This window comes from Palaemon carinicauda, chromosome 35, assembly GCF_036898095.1.
Source record: "Palaemon carinicauda isolate YSFRI2023 chromosome 35, ASM3689809v2, whole genome shotgun sequence".
Classification (NCBI taxonomy): domain Eukaryota; kingdom Metazoa; phylum Arthropoda; class Malacostraca; order Decapoda; family Palaemonidae; genus Palaemon; species Palaemon carinicauda.
In genome coordinates, this window is record NC_090759.1 from 42,130,306 (window position 1) to 42,138,389 (window position 8,084).

Consider the following 8,084-nt stretch of genomic DNA (forward strand, 5'->3'; position numbering starts at 1 on the left):
TCTCTCTCTCTCTCTCTCTCTCTCTCTCTCTCTCTCTCTCTCTCTATATATATATATATATATATATATATATATATGTATATATAAATATATACAAATGTATATATATATATATATATATATATATATATATATATATATATATATGTATATATATATATATATATATATATATATATATATATACATATATATATATATAAATATATATATATATATGTATATATATATATATATATATATATATATATATATATATATATATATATATATATATATATATATATATATATATATGTAAGTTATACATTTATAAACTCATGACCCAAGAGATCATTGGAGAGTTGGGAGTGTGTGACGACAGCCATAACAGGATGTGAAAATAGACTAAGCTAAAGCATTGCATAGGTAAAAAATAATTTTTTTTTGTCTTTTAAACATGTCACAATCCTCCCGTGAGAAACAGTTGACCTATTGGTCCCTACCGGAACCACCTGGCTTCCGGATATGAGGCTGAAGGATCATATTGCCTTTGTATGTTGTAATAAATGCTGAGATAACTAATACCACGTTATCAACGCGAGCTTATGTTAAAGTACTTATATTAATTTTTCCATATGGAATGGTCATCCGACCAAACCATCCATACTCCAGTGATGGAGCTAACAATAAACTGTTTTAAAGTTAACTTAAACTTTGACTTAATTTAAGAAGTAACCTACAAGTCTAATAATTCTATATCACATTGAAGAGATATGAGATAGAGCCACAATGTGTGTGTATAACATTCTCACACTAATAATTGGTGGCAGTGATTTTTACTCTAACAACCAGTAATTACAACTATATCATCCAGCAATTACAATTTTTACAACCAGTGATTACAACTTTAACAACCAGTGATTACATCTTTAACCACCAGTGATTGCAATTATAACAATCAGCGGTTACATCTGTAATAATTAGCAGTTACAACAGTAATAAATCTACATCATTAAAACATCTTATGAATACGAAGAAATGTCCTTCAACTATATCAACATTTACTGAACAACTTTCATCACAAACATTCAAGAATCTCATCGGGAACTGAAACATTCAACAACGCACAACGAGAAATCAAGTCGAAGGTCATCACCCAGCTAAAACTCTTGCAAAACGAGAGAGAGAGAGGACGTGATGTCATCGGATCTTCGCCCATATATACTAAAGCTTAGTACATTCTTTATTAATTCAGTTTTTTATAGTGAAGTGTTTTATGTCACGAGTCGATCGTCCATTATTGCTGGGGTGAGTTATGTGCAATCTTAATTTTCCTTTATTAAAGGAATCTATATTCAACTACGAATTCTCTTTGTGCTAATTCCGTTTTCTTTCAGAAGTTCTCGGGAAATATCTTTGTCACATTAACTGTCTTGATATCATCATTTTGGGGGACTTTGTTATAATCTGCAACATATCTTTATTGTATAGTGCATATGCGTTTACCTTTATCATTGTACAAAACATTGATATGTATCCAGCTGTAATTATAGGATCGCCGTCTATGGGCAATCAAAACAATATCTTAGCCCCTGCCAAACACGGCGTGTATATCAAAGGAAAAATCTATAAGTCTTCTAATACCTTAAAATCAGTTTTGGATAAAAAGGAGACGACAAATAAAAAAGTAACATACGTTGAAGAACCAATCACTTGTCTCATGAATAAAGAAATAATATACACGACCCAACAGAATTCTCGTTCACTCGTAATATCATCTTTCACGCAATTTATCGAGCCGAACGTAACTTCGAATATAATAGTGCGAGTAAAGAAAACTTTGCCTGGATCTGAATATTAATCCTTTCCGACACTTTGAAAACTAACGGACTGTCCTTCACACAAGCTATTTATGCAGTTGGCTCACAACAACAATGTGATATTGAAGTCTGTAATCATTTGAATACCACTTTAGTAATTGACAAAAGTCAACATATCTTTGATGTGGAAGTCTATAAACATCGCATTCTTACCGTTGCTAAGATCAATCAAGCTCAATCAGTTGCGGATGACTCCCTTTTGCAATCTATAAAAAATAAAATCAGTAAAGACATTCAAGAAGAGGAAATTCAGCAGAATTATTTTGATCTTTTAGATAAATATCATGATGTTTTCTCCACTACGGATGGATCCTTAGGTAAAACGGATGGCATAGAACACCAGATAAGGTTAAAAGACAAGCAGAAAATCCTCTATGTACCCTCGTACAGACTCCCTATGAAATTCCAGAATGAGATAAATGATGACGTAGGTAAAATGCTAGCAGAAGGAGTCATTGGGAAATCAAAAAGCCCTTATAATTCTCCATGAATAGTTGTACTGAAAAAAGATCAAACATGGCGTATCTGTGTAGACTTCCGTCGCTTAAATGAGGAAACAATCCCTAATCGATTCCCAGTGCCATGTACTGACGATATTTTATCTTTGCTAGGTCAGAACAAATATTTTACCAGTTTGGACTTACTTAAAGGCTTTCACCAGATCCCATTAGAAGATAGTATCCCATACATTGCCTTCAGCACAGCCAGGGGACATTATGAATTTTTGCGCATGCCTTTTGGTTTACGTTGTGCTCCCATAACGTTTACTAGAATGATTAACATAGTGTTTGGAGACTTGTTACGGGACATATTGCATGCCTATATGGACGACCTTGTAATTTTTTGTAATACCTTGGAAGAACATTTACGTAAACTGGAGCTAGCGCTACAGAGACTAAGACAGCATAATTTAAGGGTAAAGATTAGTAAGTGTGAATTCTTCAAAACAGAATTAGTCTATTTAGGTTTTACGGCGTCTAGTCAAGGTCTTAAAGTAGTCCACGATAACATGTCGGCTATCCGTAGCTTTCCAATACCTACTAATGTCAAGGGAATACAGCAATTTCTGGGGTGTAGTGGGTATTAAAGGCGTTTTATACGCAATTATTCAATAAGAGCCGCTCCCCTAACCGATCTCACGAAGAAGGGCGTAGATTTCATATGGTCTGAGCAGCATTAACAGGCGTTTGATACCTTGAAAGATGAACTGTGTAGTCCTCTTATCTTAAAATTTCCTGACTTCGGTAAAGAATTCTACATTGCAAAAGACGCCTCAGACCTAGGAGTAGGTGGGGTATTGCTTTACCAATATGACAAACAGTTTTTCCTGATAGCTTTTTATTCACATAAACTGAGACCTTCCGAAGGTAAATATGCAGTAATACACAAGGAAGGGCTAGCTATTGTTAATTCACTAGTGCATTTTAACCCTGGATAGGTACGGTGGGTCGTTTGCGACCCCGAGCGTCAAAAAAAAACAGGTTTTTCTCACGTGACTCACCCCTGTGACTGAATTTGTGGGTGATCGACCTGCAGGAGGTGTCTCCCCTACACGCTCTAGTAGTGTCCAGATGTGCATTGCTGTAGCTGTACTCCTTCCCCGATTTCTGAGACGCGTCGGGGTCGTTCGCGTCCGAGTTTACCCTTCTGAGGTAGTTTGCATAATTATCAAAGTTATTACGTATTATGAAATTGTCATAGAATGGTGCAACTTGTATAGGTTATCAGTTGTGGAAAGTCTTGGTGGATTGTTTGGCTACCATGTGCATGTTTTTTTTTTTAGTTAAAATGTCGTTCATCACCACGAGGACCATTTTACCGCGAGTGCCCCTTTTTCATTTTTTTTCATTTTTTTGCCAAGTCATTTTTCCGTAAGATATTGCCAAATAGTGTCGTAAAACTTTTGCTTGTTTAGTGTTGGAAAGTGTGTCTAGATGATCTGGCTACCCATGCATGACTTTGTTTTTGTCAGATACGACGTAGTTATTGGTATATTGGGTATTTAACTGCGGTTACCAATTTCTGTTTTTTTTTCAATATTTGTAAAAATTACTACGTAGTAAGGAATTGCCGTATATTATTCATTTTTTTTTCATGTTTATGTGTTAGAAAGTGTGCCTTGATGGTTGGGCTAACACGTGCATGTCTTTTTTTTTATCTGAGATGTCGTATATTAGAATGTCGGGCATTTTAGCGCGAGTGTCCCTTTTTAATTTTTTTTAATTTTTTTGCCAAGTCATTTTTCCGTAAGATATTGCGAAATAGTGTCGTAAAACTTTTGCTTTTTTAATGTTGGAAAGTGTGTCTAGATGATCTGGCTACCCATTCGTGATTTTTTTTTTGTCAGATACGACGTAGTTATTGGTATATTGGGTATTTAACTGCGGTTACCAATTTCTGTTTTTTTTTCAATATTTGTAAAAATTTACTACGTAGTAAGGAATTGCCGTATATTATTGATTTTTTTTTCATGTTTATGTGTTAGAAAGTGTGCCTTGATGGTTGGGCTAACACGTGCATGTCTTTTTTTTTTATCTGAGATGCCGTATATTAGAATGTTGGGCATTTTTCCGCGAGTGCCCCTTTTTATTTGTTTTGCATTTTTTTGCTTAGTCATGTTACCGTAAGGAATTGGCAAGTAGTGTCGCAAAACTTATATTTTTATAGTGTTGGAAAGTGTTTCTAGATGATCTGGCTACCCATGCCTATTTTTTTTTTAGCCAGATATGGCGTATATATAAGTATGTGTTCGATTTTCCTGTGATTGCCATTTTTTCGTTTTTTCCCATTTCTTTCAAAATTACTACGTACTAAGGAACTATCACAGAGTAATATTACATTTATATGTTTATTTGTCGGAAAATATGCCTTGATGGTTTGCCTAGCACGTGGCTGAAATTTTTTTTTCTGAAATGCCGTATATTAGAATGGCCATTTTTCCACGAGTGCCCCTTTTTATTTGTTTTGCATTTTTTTGCTTAGTCATGTTACCGTAAGGAATTGGCAAGTAGTGTCGCAAAACTTATATTTTTATAGCGTTGGAAAGTGTTTCTAGATGATCTGGCTACCCATGCCTATCTTTTTTTTAGCCAGATATGGCGTATATATAGGTATGTGTTCGATTTTCCGGTGATTGCCATTTTTTCGTTTTTTCCCAATTCTTTCAAAATTACTACGTACTAAGGAACTATCACAGAGTAATGATTCCTCTAGATGTTTATTTGTCGGAAAATTTTGTTTACTTTTTTTTTATTGAATATCATCAAATTTTTTTAGCTAAAATATTGTTTTACATTTTTTTTTTCGATTTTATTTCCCTTCAAAAAAAATTTTTTAGGTCAGAATTTTAATTTTATAGTCGTAAAATAATCGACAATTATCCAGCAACCCACCATACAATTTTTATGCATATCCAATAATAATTAGATTAGTAAATAACACTTTGAAATTGACATACCCTTCCTACATTTCAAGTGGCAGATTAGGGAGTCTGAGTCAGTGTGGTTGGCGGCCATTTTGTGGACATATCCGAAGCGTAAGCTGCCCTATCTATATATATTCTTGTTCCCTATAGAATTTGTGATATTTTGGTGTATTTTTACCTGCATAAATATCATATTATATATTAAATATATGTATTTTTTTACGAAATTTCCAAGTACTCAAAAAATTACCTTTAGATATGGCCCCTGATATAAATGTAATTTACAAAATAATGAAGATTTTTTTACATATTTCTATTTTAGGATAACATATGTTTATTCCCTAAAAAAATTAGCCACTTCCTATTTCATTTGGGTACCCAAAAAAATTCATGAAATTTGTACAATTTTTTTTGGCCAAAAAAAGTTACCCTTTTTTTCTCATTTCAGATCTTCACCTCCATGGGTCTGACTTCATCCAAAATACATCAAGATGTGTCCTAAACATTCAAGAATCAATTCCTAAAAGGATTTGTGTATATATGTATAAACTTTTTTTTTAGGAATTTTTATGTCAGGTCTTTTTTTTTTCTACTTAATTTTTTAAAATATTTATAATAAATAGTTTTTCTGCAGATGAGTAGTATTTATCTTTACAGTTGTTTTAAGCATTCATTGAAGTTTTTTTTGGCAAAAGAAAAAAGGAGGTTACTGCAAAAACTGATTTTTCAAGAATTTTTTTTGGCGTCGGGGTCGTTCGCGTCCGAGTATACCTTTAAAGGGGTGTCCGAGGACCGTACCTATCCAGGGTTAAGTTCATAACATACGGTTATCCCGTCAAGGTTCTTACTGATCATAAGCCCCTAACCGACTTCTTTAAAGGCTTTAGTCACAGCCCCAAATGAACTCGGTGGCATTTGATCATACAAGACTTTGGTGCAAGGATCGGGTATTTACCTGGGAAAGAAAATATCATTGCTGACGCATTATCACGCTACCCTGTGTCATCTTTTATGGAGCCATTAGCTGAATTAATAAATATATCAACATCCATGCCTATTGTTAAAACTGTATCTGAACAAGAAGATCCGGGCTGGAGCGCTGAACTAATAAAGACTGAGTAAAGAAAAGATCAGCAATTAGAAAAAATCATAAATGCTTTGAATGGAAATCATAAAGAAAAGGAATATATAAAGTATACACAGCAGAATTATATAATCAAATCTAATATTCTGTGTAGATCCGTGACAAGGAAAACCCGCACTACACCACAGGTGACTTACGACCAGGTAGTGGTACCAATCTCACTTATACCCACTGTCCTAAATTGGTTGCATGCAAATCCATTGCATGGCTACCCGGGGTTCTCCATAATGTCACAGAAAGCCAAATCATTGTTTTACTGGCTTAAGATGCTTACAGATATAAAAAAGCACATAGCTAATTGTCGCACTTGTCAGGAAAACAAAGGGCACACAAAGACACCTGTCAGCCTAGGGGCTTATCCCGTGCCCAATCAACCCTTTGAAAGAGTACATTTAGATATATTAACAGGATTTTACGAGTCAGACAGAGGAAATAAGCAACTTTTAGTAATTATAGATGCTTTGACTCAATATACAGAACTGATAGCGCTTAAAACTAAAACTGCGATCGAATGCACTAGGAAGTTTTACGAGTGCTACATTTGTAAACATGGAATTCCGCACATGATAATCTCAGACTCCGGTAGAGAATTCAATAATCATTTCCTTAACTCATTGTGTGATTTCCTTGGCATAAAGAAAATCAATATCATGATCTATCACCCGGAGTCGAATAGGCTAGAGGAAAGAGCGAATAGGAAGGTTTTAAACATATTAAGAGTTACATTAGGGGGATCAGACCCCAACTGGGATATGGCCATACCTGATGTACTAAGTACTCTGAATCATTCATATCATGTATCTATTAAAATGTCGCCGCACGAGGCAATGTACGGTACCCCAGCTAGAATGCCTTTCCATGTATTAACGCCTATAACTAATTTATAAAATCCTTTAAGGGATGTTATGAATCTGGAAGAATCACAAATCATAATGAAAAGGAATCATGATAAAATAGTGAAGCCAACTGAACCATATACCGTGGGTGATAAGGCATACATACAAGTATACGTACTCAAAGGACTCAATTACTAACTGACATCTAAGTTTGAAGGCCCATTTAACATTTTGGAAACATTAACGGCCAATAGATTTAGAGCTCAAAACGTATCCCAACCCACTGATGAGAGAATTGTACCATTGGCTCACATAAGAAATTAAAATAAGAGAGGAAATAAGTGAGGAAAATTTTTGTATCTATGAAACTTGAATCATATTTGTGTGTAAACATTATTTTTTACAACTGGAGTAATTACATATACTTTTCTCATTGCAGGTTTCGAAAATGAAGTCTTTATTGTTAGAAGTGATATTGTTCGTTCAGACATATTCTTTGTATGGGAAGAGCCCTAAAACTAAAATTACAGATTTTAAATATGGCACTATTGTAGAGAGAACAGAAAACGTTTTCATTACAGCAAGCAATATAATTATAGAAGTAGATATGCAAGCAATTTTCCTCCCAGACAATGACGTCACTAGCATGAAGAGCGACCTGTTAATGTTCACTGCTTCATTAAATGAAATGCATAGACGACATTTTCCTTTTAATACAGAGATTTCGCTTGCATCAACACTAAGCGTCACAGAAATGCTATCATACGACTTGCAAAATAAAACTGACGAGGCAGAAGCTGAGGCTTGTGACCTATTGA

General features: G+C 34.4%; 1 protein-coding gene across 1 annotated transcript in view; it reads left to right on the forward strand.

Annotated features, from left to right (window-relative positions):
- Positions 1-794: 794 nt before the first annotated feature.
- Positions 795-8,084, forward strand: part of LOC137627704 (uncharacterized) — a 571,014-nt gene continuing 563,724 nt past the window's right edge. The window contains exon 1 of the mRNA XM_068358943.1: positions 795-800. The gene's annotated coding sequence lies outside the window, so the exon portion shown is untranslated. The remainder of the gene's footprint in view (positions 801-8,084) is intronic.